This window comes from Rhinoderma darwinii, chromosome 5 (genome assembly GCF_050947455.1).
Source record: "Rhinoderma darwinii isolate aRhiDar2 chromosome 5, aRhiDar2.hap1, whole genome shotgun sequence".
NCBI lineage: Eukaryota > Metazoa > Chordata > Amphibia > Anura > Rhinodermatidae > Rhinoderma > Rhinoderma darwinii.
The window spans coordinates 307715446-307728707 of NC_134691.1; the positions used below are offsets into that span (position 1 = coordinate 307715446).

A 13262-nucleotide genomic window follows, 5' to 3' on the forward strand; every position below is an offset into this window, starting at 1 on the left:
TCGTGACTTTTTTTCAGCGGACTCACGCTGAGTAAAAATCATGCACATGTCCGCATAAACTAATATAAGTCCGTGCGACGTAATGTCGTCTGAATAAAGCCTAACTATGCATGACATTATTACAAAAGGTCACAGGTGTCAGATAAAGTGCTTGGCTGACAGCCATTTATATCAATACAGTTATGCCAGAAAAAAAAACCCTCCCCATTAATGTCTATTAACACAGTTCAGACAAATTTGCGAAAAGTAAAACATTAAAACGTCCTGTCACTTGGACAGACTAGAGCTGCTAGAAGTGGGAGTGTTGTAAAACGACAAATCCCACTATTCCTCTGGTTGGCAAAGCATGCTGGGACACGTAGTTCCACAACCGCTTAAGAGCCACAGGTAGCTAGCTACATCTACCCCTTAATATTATCACTGAAGACATTCTCCTCCACCGCAACTAGTCAAAAGAGTGGCGCTAATAAGCGGTAACCCGCCAACGACGCGCAGTAGTTCACTACCAAACTCTCCTCCTCTCACGGTAATGGCGACAGGCCGGAGAACGGCGCAGATTTTCTGGCCTAACGCTCTTCTGCGCAGGCGCTAAACGTCACTATCGACGTCTGCGATCCACCAACCAGTAATCAGCCAATCATCGGGCGCCCATGGAGCAGGATTGAGCGCTCCCATTGGTGGGAGACAACGGCCAGTCATCATCCGATCCACCCCAGGTAAGTGAGCGGACCGGCGCTGCGTCGTTGCGGCCCCGTTTCCCTCCCCCTCTCTTCTCCGTTCGTTCCATTCCCCCCTAAAATGGTTGGGTGGGCCCGTGTGTGGGCCCTCCCGTGACTACGCCCCAGGGACTGCTGGCCGTGTTGTTATCACCCTGTGACCTAGTAGTATGAGGCTGGTTCCTGGAGTGCTGTATTGTTGTGTGCAGGTGCTGCTGGTGTCTGGCAGGATGACAGATGTGACTGTGTGGTACCTGGGGTTTCCCTATGGCATAGTCTGGCATAGTGTATAGGTGGGGTTATTCTATAAATACTAGTATGTACACAGTCATTACCCATCTGGGACATGGCGGGGGCTACACCGGGACTTCTGTAGTACAATATTATCATCTATAGGATTGCATTGAGTCACAAATTGTGCGACTGCGACGACTGATCGCACCAGAGTCGGCAGTTGCACATCAGCAGCGCTCCTCATAGTCATTCCAATGGGAGACGTGTAAGAATTTGCGCCACTTTTCGCTTTCAGTATAGAGCTTTATATTGACAGACATTTGTCGTGCGTCTCTAGCCGTATATAATTCTCCACAGAAGTGCGACGTGTGCGTCGTCTGCACCAGGTCGTAGCGGCGATAATAGGGTTTTCTGAGTTTGGCAAATTAAAAACTTTATTTCATAAAATAAAGTTGCACAATTTTCCAGTATGTGAATCAATTTATCGCTGTTTTCAATATCTCTGCTTGCAGTCGTTAAATGGGAACCTTTATTATCTAGATACAGAGGATGAATGCCTGTGATGGACACACAGGTGTACGGCTCGTTACAAGACGCTGCACCTGTGTGTCCATCACATGACCAGGACACGTCTCCATTGCCTGGAAGTAAACAACGAAGGTTTGTATTCAATAACTACAGGCAGAGGTCTTACAAAAAAATTGATAACTATATATATATTTACACAGTATAGTAAAATAAAATAAATTTTTGTTATAGAATGAATGTTTTTACTGAAACTTGAATACCCCTTAGAGGGGTATTCCCATCTTTAATCATTTATGGCATATCCACCGGATATAATACGAATGTCTGATAGATGTGGGTCCAAACTCTGGCACTTGCACCTATTTCAATAAAGGGGGTCCCGCTCGATGAGGCGGCCATTATGCCCTGCTGTTTCCGGGATGCAGTTAGGGGAGCCTCGTTCTTGATATAGGTGTGGGTGCCAGAGTTTGGGCCCACGTTCTTCAGACGTGTTATATCGTGGATATAGAATAAATGTTTTAAGATGGGAATACCCCTTTAAGTAAATGAAACCTACTCATTGTATAACGATATATATATATATATATATATATATGTACTGTATATGATCCTTACATTTTTTTTTTCAAGACCTCTGTCTGTAGTTATTCAATTGGAACCTTCTTGTTTACTTCCAGACAATGGAAATTTGTCCAGGTCATGTGGTGGACACACAGGTACCGCATCTTGTAACGAGCCATACACCTGTGTGATTGTCACATGACCAGGACAGGCGTTTATACAATAAAGTTTCCCATTCAATAACTTTCTCACCTCTCTGATGTCCTTCCAGACAGTTTTAATACAGCTCATCGTTTCTGCCAAGCATGGTTTGGCTAAAATTAAAAATGGTCATTCACCGCACTTTATCTTTACCATGTGAACGAGACCTTACACTGATCATCGCCTGGTGCAAGTCATGGCTGTAGGTTAATGTGCCATTTTGGATGAACTTACTATTATATGTTAAAGATGTGGTTTAGTGTAGAAAACCCATTTTCAAACACCCTATTAGGGCATTCTGAGTTCGTAGAGGGGGGCCTCTGATTCAGGACCTGAGCATCTCTCTTGAGGGGCTTGACTTGATGTCAATAATAACTTTGTAATGCTTCGTTTTCCCTGCGGAGGAGCTGCAGCGGAATTAAACATTTGCAGGGGATACACTGAGATCAGTCTACCTTTTAGGAGACCCTCTTAGGTAAAAGGGATTGTGCAAAATTGACAACCCTTTTAAGGAATTGTCTTTTTCAGCAATTTCCTAAAATACTTTACTTCTTGGTACTGTACCCATAATAGGTAGGGGCGTTCTGTTAACAGACCAAGGAGGCTGCAGCCTATTAGGGTATGTTCACACGGCCAAATTTCAGACGTATACGAGGCGTATAATGCCTCGTTTTACGTCTGAAAATAGGGCTGCAATACGTCGGCAAACATCTGCCCATTCATTTGAATGGGTTTGCCGACGTACTGTGCAGACGACCTGTAATTTACGCGTCGTCGTTTGACAGCTGTCAAACGACGACGCGTAAATATACTGCCTCGGCAAAGAAGTGCAGGGCACTTCTTTGCCACGTAATTTGAGCCGTTCTTCATTGAAATCAATGAAGCACGGCTCAAGGTTTACGAGCGTCTCAGACGCCTCGTAAATTACGAGGAGGAGCTTTTACGTGTGAAACGAGGCAGCTGTTAACAGTCTGTCTTTTCACACGTAACTGCCTCTCAGCGTGTGAACATACCCTTAGGCAGCCGATAGCCAAGCGCTTGATTTTTTTTTTTTTATCCACTTAAAAAACAAACAAAGCAGCATCACAACACAAAACGTGACACTGGTCTGTAGTAAAGAAGGTAGCCTGCATTCTGCTGACAGTCATAGGGCAGCAGTAGAGACATCTGAACACCCCAGCAGTGCTCTGCTCTATAAGACCTGCACACCGGCCGTTAATGCTGCCGAATGGCCATCTGGAATTACCATGGAGAAATGCTGCAGCGTTTACAGAAAAATAAATTCCCATGCTGCCGATTGAGAATCCGCATTACAGGTCAATTTCTGCACGCGTTTTCTGCATTTTTTCTTTCCGTGGCGTGTAGATAAAGTTTGTTCAAATCTTATCCGCTTTGCTGCTACTCTAATACGTGGCGGAATTGCCATACGGAAATTCAGCAGAATCTTCGTCTCGTGTGCAGGCGGCCTATGACCTTGTCCTCACAGTTCAGTTTTTTTTTTCCGTTAGGAGCAGATCCTTTTTTTGGCTTGCAGGGGTTGCCTTACTACAAAACTCCTGTTTATATGCCCTATTAGGGCTTATGAATGACTTTTGGGAGGAGCCTGACTCGGGACCCACTCTCTGAGTCAGAATGGCTCCTGCTCTGAGGTACATGACCTGACCATGGACGACCAATAATTTTTAATGGCGACCATGTAACGCTACATTTCCACGCAGCAAAAAAAATTCTGCAGCAATTCCGCAGAAAGTAGCAGAAATTCTGCTGCGGAAAGACCGCACCATTACCTGCGTTTTTTACTTCAGAAAATGGTGCAGATTTTGCTGCAATTTTCTCAATGCTGGGAGATGTTGACGTCTCCTGAAAAACGCAGCAATTCTGTCCACTTTCCGCAGCAGGAACTGACATGCTGCGGTTCGAAAAATCCGCACTGCAGGTCCATTTCTGGTTGGAAATTTTACGCAGCGTGCGGTTGAGATTTGTCACATCTCACCCACTTTGCTGCTTCTGTATTCTGCTGCGTATTTTCCATCCGCAATTCCGGACGGAAAATACACAGCAGTTCAGCTACGTTTGGACGAGCCCTCAGAAACATGACGTATCGATATACCACGTATGTCTTATCCATGTCTGTGCATGAGCTGACCGTGAATGGAAGATACAGAAAATCCGACTCCCACAAAGGAGACAGTTATGACTTATCCCGTCCATATGTTTCTTCTGTGGAAGAATCCGTAGACCATTCGCATGAAAAGTCAGCAATGTGGTCGTGCAGATTTCACCCATTTTAAATACAATAATTTATTTTGTTATGATACAGATTCTCTTTGGATATGTTGTCAATTTTACCCATTGTATTGAAATGTGACAAAGTAGAGAACACGGGGGCAGTGATTTTCTAGGCTTCCCGTCAGTAATCAATTTCTTGACGATAAACCCCCCCCCCCCCCAAGCTTTCAATGGCTGCTTACAGGGGACAATAGATTGCATTGCATTGAACTGCACAGAGAATGTAGATAAGATGACTTTAGTTATGTTTGTGTTTCCTCTACACCATTCTGCATCTGGACGCACATCATTCACTGACTTATTCGCGTCCAGATCTCCCCCTTATACACCGTGACGGGCTTCCCTGCATCTCACATTACATCAGCTGTCAACAGAGGTCCCTTGTTATTTAGGATGCGGTCACTACTGCCATGCACTGTGTCACGTGGAGAGTCCAGACAGATACGTCTCTGAGTCAAAGTTCTACTATTTTAACATGAGGAGGCATAGATTTCGCATTCGTGTATTGTAGGTTGGATAGGAATATATCTGTTTTTTTCTGTAGACACAATTTCACTGCTTTACACTGGGGAGAAAATCTATGTAATTATACACAGAAACTTGTTCACACAGTGCAGATTAGTTGCAGATTCTGCATGCTTTATTTTGAAACCAAAGCCGTGCAGCCATCAACTATTTATTTATTTAAAAACCATTGCAAAACACTGTTTTTAAAATGTACATTTAGCCACATCTCGGCAGCCGCAAGGCGTGCCCGTGCCCGTGCCCTAAAGATGAATTCCAACTAATGGAAATCTGCTCTATCTGTCCGTCCGTGCGTCAAAATGTTTTCTTGCAATACTTGTGTTAAAATGTAAATGCATGAAACTTCACACTTCTTTTTTTTTTTCTATGTCCCGACCGAACAAACATTTTCATTCGAAGGAAATCTTTACATCTAGGCCGTGTTCACACAGGGCGGATAGTCTGCGTAAAAAGTACACCGCTTATTCCCCCCCCCCTGGAGCCTGCAGGAATTTCTGGAAGAAAAGCCGCACATTGCGGTGCAGTTTTTTGGGTGGAATTTCCGCGGCGGAAAACAGGTTAAAAAAAAAACCGCGTCCCTCTGATATTCTGCAGCCCGCCCTCCGTTTTTGTTTCTGAGTTGCGATTTTTGAGGCGGAATGGCAGCTTTTCTACCGCATAAATCGCAACATCTGCTATTTGTTGCGTGTTTTACCTCCCCATTGAATGCAATTGGGAAGACCTGCAACAAAAAACCTGCGATTCCGCAACATAAATTGACATGCTGCGGATTAACCCCATCCCGACATTTGACGTATACATACGCCAAAGTCGGGTAGGGGAAGTATAGAACGGCAGGGCTTAATAGTTGCCTGTCAGAATCACGATATGCTGCAATACATTAGTATTGCAGTATATCGTGCTAACGATCGCCAATTGAAGTCCCCTAGGGGGGGGATTAATAAAAAAAAAAAAAGTAAAAATGAGTCAAAGTTGTTTTTCTTTATGTAAAAAAAAAATTTAAAAGTTCAAAAACCCCCCTTTTCCCATTTTCTCCCTAGGGCATAGTAAAAAAAAAAAATAAACATAATTGTTATCGCCGCGTCCGTAAAAGTCTGAACTATCACAATATATCATTATTTAACCCACACGGTGAATGCCGTAAAAACAAAAAAATTGTAAACGCCAGAATCTCTCTATTTTGGTCACCTAATCTCCCACACAAAATGATCAAAATGTCGCATGTACCCCAAAATGTTATTATTAAAAACTACAGCTTATCCCGCAACAAATAAGCCCTCATACCACTTAATCGACAGAAAAATAAAAAAGTTATGGCTCTCGCAATTTGGCGACACAAAATAAATTAAATTTTTTACACTTAGGTTTTTACTTGTAAAAGTAGTAAAATATAGAAAAAACTATATATATTTGGTATCGCCGTAATCGTATTGACCCACAGAATAAAGTTAACATGTTGTTTTAATTGCACAGTGAATTCCATAAAAACACCGCGCAAAAAAACAATAGAGGAATCGCTGTTTTTTTAATTTTCTGCCCCAAAAATATTTTTTTGCCCGTTTCCTAGTACATTATACGGCAAAATAAATGGTGCTACGAAAAACTACAACTCGTCCCGCAAAACTCAAGCCCTCATAGGACTATATCGATGGAAAAATAAAAAAGTTATGGCTTTTGGAACTGGGGAGGAAAAAACGAAAATGAAAATCTGAAAAGGGCTGCGGCGGGAAGGGGTTAAAAAACTGAACCGCAGGTCAATTTATGAGCTTTTTTGGCAGGTTTTTTTATGCAGCGTGTGGATGAGATTTGTTCAAATCTCATCCACTTTGCTGCTACTGTATTGCGCTGCAGAGTTTACACAATAAAATCCGCAATAATTACGATACCTATGGAATTACTCTTTTGATCAGCTTAAGGTGGACCAGTCATTGTACTACGCTGCCCTGTTTAAAGGGGTATTCCCAAGTTTAGAAATGTATGGCATATGCAGGCGGGACAGGGGTCAGGTGACTCCGCTCTAGAGATAGGTGTTGGTCCCATAGCTGGTACCCGCATCTTAGACATTTATGGCATTGTATATAAATGTCTAAGGTGGGAATAACCCTTTAAGGTAAAGTGTACAGAGGACCTGTCCATTAGCCCGAACTGCACAAAAAACAACATATTGTGCCGTTTGCTGCATTCTCTGTAATGCTCCAGTAGCCAAACCGTTATGAGTTCATCGTATTCATGAGGGGAGCAATCCCCCACCTACTTGCGTGCGCCCTTACCTGTGACTGTCAGGCTGCCATGTTCATGGATGTATACATGGCAGCCATTAATGACCGGTGAGAGGGGCATAGAGATCGCTCATGAATATAGTGGACTCTTAACGGTCGGCTGCATTCTTTGTTAGACTCTATTAGCCAAACGGCACAGTGTTTTGTAGAGCCGTGAGGGTATGTCCACAACATCTGAAAATACGGAGCTATTTTCAGCCGTTTTTTAAACAAACTAGCCTAGCGTTTTTTGCAGCGTTTTTTACGGACGTTTTTTTAGCTGTTTTTCTATAGTCAGTGAAAAACTGCTCCAAAAATGGCACAAGGAGTGACATGCACGTCTTTTTTGTGGGTGTTTTTTTACGTGGCCGTCTTTTAAAACGGCCGCGTAAAAAAACGCCCCGTCGGAACAGAACGCCGTTTTTCACTTTGAAATGAATGGGCAGATGTTTGGAGGCGTTCTGCTTCTGACTTTTCGGACGTTTACTTCCCGAAAAACATCCGAAAATAAGCCATGTGAACATACCCTAATAGAGCACCCATACATCCATCAGATGCCGTATTACAGAGAAATGATTCTGTACATAAGTTATTAAATATATCCATAATACAGTGCCGTACAGAGACCCCATACTGCGGCTGCTGCTCGGTAATATGGCACCAAAAGGACTCTGTACAGGCTTCATGCAGCCAGCATTGTTGGTAGTAATGGGAGCCTCATACTTGGGATACCCAATTTTAAATGCACACTAAGCTGTTCCTGTCGCGTATTAAGGAATTCGTCCTCAATCATACCTCTCGGCTGCTGTGCCGTATTCATGGGTGTTTATTTACATGGTTCTATGGACCTGCTGCCCACATTAATGTCTATATGTGCAGCTAAGTAAACACCTGTATGCAGCATGGGACCATATTGCAGCAGCACATACCTTAGAGCAGTGGTCCAGTTGTTGTGAAACCACAACTTGCTGTCAAACCATGCTGGAAGTAGTAGTTTCACGAAAATCGAAAAATCACGGGTAGACCACTGAAACAAAGCTGTCCAGATGATTCCACTTTTGTTTTTTTTTTTTTGATGGTGGCAAAAGTCGAACATGAAAGATCCATCAGTTTTTCAATCTATTTAGATCCGTGTAAAAATCGCAACCGCAATGAAAAATGCACCAAATTGCGGTAAAAATGAATGCGGTTTTTGATACAGTTCTAACTGCAACTGGCCCCTAAGGCTGGGTTCACACGACCTATTTTCAGACGTAAACAAGGCGTATTATGCCTCGTTTTACGTCTGAAAATAGGGCTACAATACGTCGGCAAACATCTGCCCATTCATTTGAATGGGTTTGCCGACGTACTGTGCAGACGACCTGTTATTTACGCGTCGTCGTTTGACAGCTGTCAAACGACGACGCGTAAAAATACAGCCTCGTCAAAAGAAGTGCAGGACACTTCTTTGGACGTTTTTGGAGCTGTTTTCTCATAGACTCCAATGAAAACAGCTCCAAAAACGGACGTAAAAAACGCAGTGAAAACGGCGCGAAAAACGCTGCGAAAAATGCGAGTTGGTCAAAAAACGTCTGAAAAGCAGAGTCTGTTTTCCCTTGAAAACAGCTCTGGATTTTCAGACGTTTTTGGTCACTACGTGTGCACATACCCTTAGGCCTCATGCACACGACCGTGTTTTTGCATCAGCAATTGTGGACACATTCATCTCTATGGGCCCATGCACACGACAGTGGTTTGCATGGTCCGTGCATTGGCCGGAAGCCCAGACCGCAAAAAAAATCAGAAAAGTCATTATATGGTCCGAGCTCATTGAAATCGATGTGTGCACGGTCCGTGAATAGCAGATGACACTCCGCAGCCGCCCGTGCCGTAATCACCGGCCGTGCACAAGGCTACGGCTGTGTGCATGAGGCTTATGAGGCTCTCACCAGATTATAAGTGCTCTATCTCCTACATAATCTGATCGGCGCTGTAATGTAGATAACAGCAGTGGTTTTTATTTTGAAAAACGATCATTTTTGAGCAAGTTATGAGCAATTTTAGATTTATGCTAATTAGTTTCTTAATAGACAACTGGGCGTGTTTTTACTTTTGACCAATTGGGCGTTGTACAGAGGAGTGTATGACGCTGACCAATCAGTGACCAATCAGCGTCATACAATTGTTCCAGCCCAGCTTCTTTCACTGCACAATCACACTGTAACAATGGGCTGGAACAATGAGAAGTGTATGATGCTGATTGGTCACTGATTGGACACTGATTGGTCAGCCTCTTACACTCCTCTGTATAACGCCCAGTGGGTAAAAAGTAAAAACACGCCCAGTTGTCTATTAAGAAACTAATTAGCATAAATCTAAAATTGTTCATAACTTGCTCAAAAATTATTGTTTTTAAAAATAAAAACCACTGTTCTCTACATTACAGCGCCGATCACATTATGTAGGAGACAGGGCACTTATAATCTGGTGACAGAGCCTCTTTAAGGGTATGTTCACACGGCTTATTTTCAGACGTTTTTTGGGCTGTAAATGCCCTGGAAAAGGGCTGAAAATACGGTAAATGAACGCCTACAAACATCTGCCCATTGATTTCAATGGGAAAAACTGTGTTTTGTTCCCTCACAGTGTTTTTTTTACTGGGTGTTTGTAAAAACGGTGCTTAGAAAACACCCCACGTGAAAAAGAAGTGCATGTCACTTCTTGAGCCGTTTTTGGAGACGTTTTTCATTGTCTCAATAGAAAAACAGCTCCAAAAATGGCCATAAAAAAACGGCTGTAAATCAGAGATTCTTTTCCGTTGAAAACAACTCTGTATTCTACAGCCGTTTTTTATTAAGCGTGTGAACATACCCTAAGGCCTTATTCACACGAATGTGTTTAACGTCTGATACGTCGCACGGACCTATGTTAGTCAATGGGGCCGTTCAGACAGTCCGTGATTTTCACGCAGCGTGTCTCCGCTGTGTAAAACTCACGACATGTCCTATACTTGCCCGTTTTTCGCGCATCACGCACCCATTGACTTCAAAATCGCACACGCCACACGGAGGCACTTCCGTGTGTCGCACGTGATTCGCGCAACAGTAGTTAAAGAAAAGAAGGAAAAAATAAAAGCACTTCCTTCATTTCTTTTTCTAAACATCAAAACCACGTGTCATAACGATGGCATATGCGTGAAAATCACGCAGCCACGCACCATTCACTGATGACACACGCAACTGCAACGCGCGCAAAACATGTTTTTTTGTGCGCGCAAAACTCATGTTCGTGTGAATAAGGCCTAAGAGTGACATAAAAGGCTGATATAATTTGTCAGGATGTATTTTGTCCAAAAATTTGGTTTTTTCACTTTGAATACACTGTGGTAAAAAATCATTATAAATATAGCGAACTTCCTCTGTAGGGGCTTATTCAGACGTGCGAGTGCAAACTCAGACGTGAAAAATGTTTTTCATGTCCGAGTTTCACCCGTGTGTGACCCGTTTTCACGGATCCCTCATAGACTTGAGTCTATAGAGGGATCCGTGAAAACGGAAGAAAATAGAACAAGTTTAATTTCTCAATGGACCCTTCACACGGTCCATTAAACAACGGCCTTGTGAATGGCCCCATTGAAATACATGGGTCTGTATGACGGCCGTTGTTTTAACGGCCATCACACGGACGTATACAACGTTCGTGTGAATAAGCCCTTAGGCTGGGTTCACACGTGCATGTTACGTCCGTAATGGACGGAACATATTTCGGCCGCAAGTCCCAGACGGAACACGCTGCAGGGAGCCGGGACTCCTAGCATCATAGTTATGTACGACGCTAGGAGTCCCTGCCTCACTGCAGGACAACTGTCCCGTACTGTAATCATGTTTTCCCAGCTAGTAAAACAAGTAAACACGCCCAGATGTTACACACAATACACGCCCAGATGTTACACACAATACACGCCCAGTTGGAAATTAGAGAAAACACGCCCAGTTGTCCATTAGAAAGGCTCATTTGCATAAATATAAAATAGCTCATAACTTGGCCAAAAATGATCGTTTTAAAAAAACCAAAAAACGTTACTGTTATCTACATTGCAGCGCCGATCTGCTGCAATAGGAGATAGGGATTTGATAATCTGGTGACAGAGCCTCTTTAAAGAGGCTCTGTCACCACATTATAAGTGCCCTGTCTCCTACATAAGGAGATCGGCGCTGTAATGTAGGTGACAGCAGTGCTTTTTATTTAGAAAAACAATCTATTTTTACCACTTTATGGCTGGATTCACACGAGCATGTTACCTCCGTAATGGACGGAACGTATTTCGGCCGCAAGTCCCGAACCGAACACACTGCAGGGAGCCGGGCTCCTAGCATCATAGTTATGTACGACGCTAGGAGTCCCTGCCTCTCCATGGAACTACTGTCCCGTACTGAAAACATGATTACAGTACGGGACAGTTGTCCGGCAGCGAGGCAGGGACTCCTAGCATCGTATATAACTATGATGCTAGAAGCCCGGCTCCCTGCAGTGTGTTCGGTCCGGGACTTGCGTCCGAAATACGTTCCGTCCATTACGGACGTAATGTGCTAGTGTGAATCCAGCCTATGAGCTATTTTTAGCTTTATTCTAATGAGTTTCTTAATGCCCAATTGGGCGTGTTTTTACTTTTAGACCAAGTGGGCGTGTTTTTACTTTAGACCAAGTGGGCGTTGTACAGAGGAGTGTATGACGCTGACCAATCAGCGTCATGCACTTCTCTCCATTCATTTACTCTGCAGATAGCGATATCGCTATGTGTAGCCTCATACACACACACTAACATTACTGCAGTGTCCTGACTATGAATATACATTACCTCCAGCCAGGACGTGATGTGTATTCAGAATCCTGACACTTCTGAATCTTTTCTGTGAGATTACAGCAAGGCAAACGTAATCTCGTTTGAAATAATCTCGCGAGATTACGCTTGCCCTACTGTAAATCTCACAGAGACACTACAGAAGTGACAGGATTCTGAATACACATCACGTCCTGGCTGGAGGTAATGTATATTCATTATCAGGACACTGCAGTAATGTTATATTGTGTTCATGTGTCTGCGATATAGCTATATCGCTAGTGCTGTGTAAATGAATGGAGAGGAGTGTATGACGCTGATTGGTCACTGATTGGTCAGGGTCATACACTCCTCTGTACAACGCCCACTTGGTCTAACGTAAAAACATGCCCACTTGGGCATTAAGAAACTCATTAGCATAAAGCTAAAAATCGCTCATAAAGTAGTAAAAATTGATCTTTTTTCTAAATAAAAAGCACTGCTGCCCCCTACATTATAGCGCCGATCTCCTTATGTAGGAGATAGGGCACTTATAATGTGGTGACAGAGTCTCTTTAAGGCCTTATTCACACGGACGTGTCCATTTTGCGCACAATCTCTGCACTTCGTTACTGTTTCTATGGTAGTTACAGCAGAGGAAGCGTGATCTCATTGTAACCTGTCATTTACATCGAGATCTCGCGAGTTCACGCTTCCTCTGCTGTAACTACCACAGACAGAGTAACGAAGTGCAGAGATTGTGAATAGACATCCCGTGGAATGTCTATTCACTGTCTAAACACTTCAGTATAGTTAATGTGTTAGTGTAAGACAGCACATAAGGATCTAGCAGGATCCCTATGCGCTGAGTAAATGAATGGAGAGGAGTGCAGGACGCTGATTGGTCACTGATTGGTCAGCGTCATACACTCCCCTGTACAATGCCCACTTGGGCATTAAGCAACTCATTAGCATAAATCTAAAAGCGCTAATAAAATGGTAAAAATAAATCGTTTTTTTTAAATAAAAAGCATTACTGTCACCTACATTACAGCGCCGATCACATTATGTAGGAGATAGGGCACTTATAATGTGGTGACAGAGCCTCTTTAAAGAGGCTCTGTCACCAGATTATCAAATCCCTATCTT

At 43.2% G+C, this 13262-nt stretch overlaps 1 protein-coding gene across 2 annotated transcripts in view; it reads left to right on the forward strand.

Annotated features, from left to right (window-relative positions):
• The first annotated feature begins 611 nt into the window (after nucleotides 1-611).
• The window catches only part of ZMYND11 (zinc finger MYND-type containing 11), a 69750-nt gene continuing 57099 nt past the window's right edge, over nucleotides 612-13262 (forward strand). For both annotated transcript variants that reach the window (XM_075827412.1, XM_075827413.1), the window contains exon 1: nucleotides 612-716. The gene's annotated coding sequence lies outside the window, so the exon portion shown is untranslated. The remainder of the gene's footprint in view (nucleotides 717-13262) is intronic.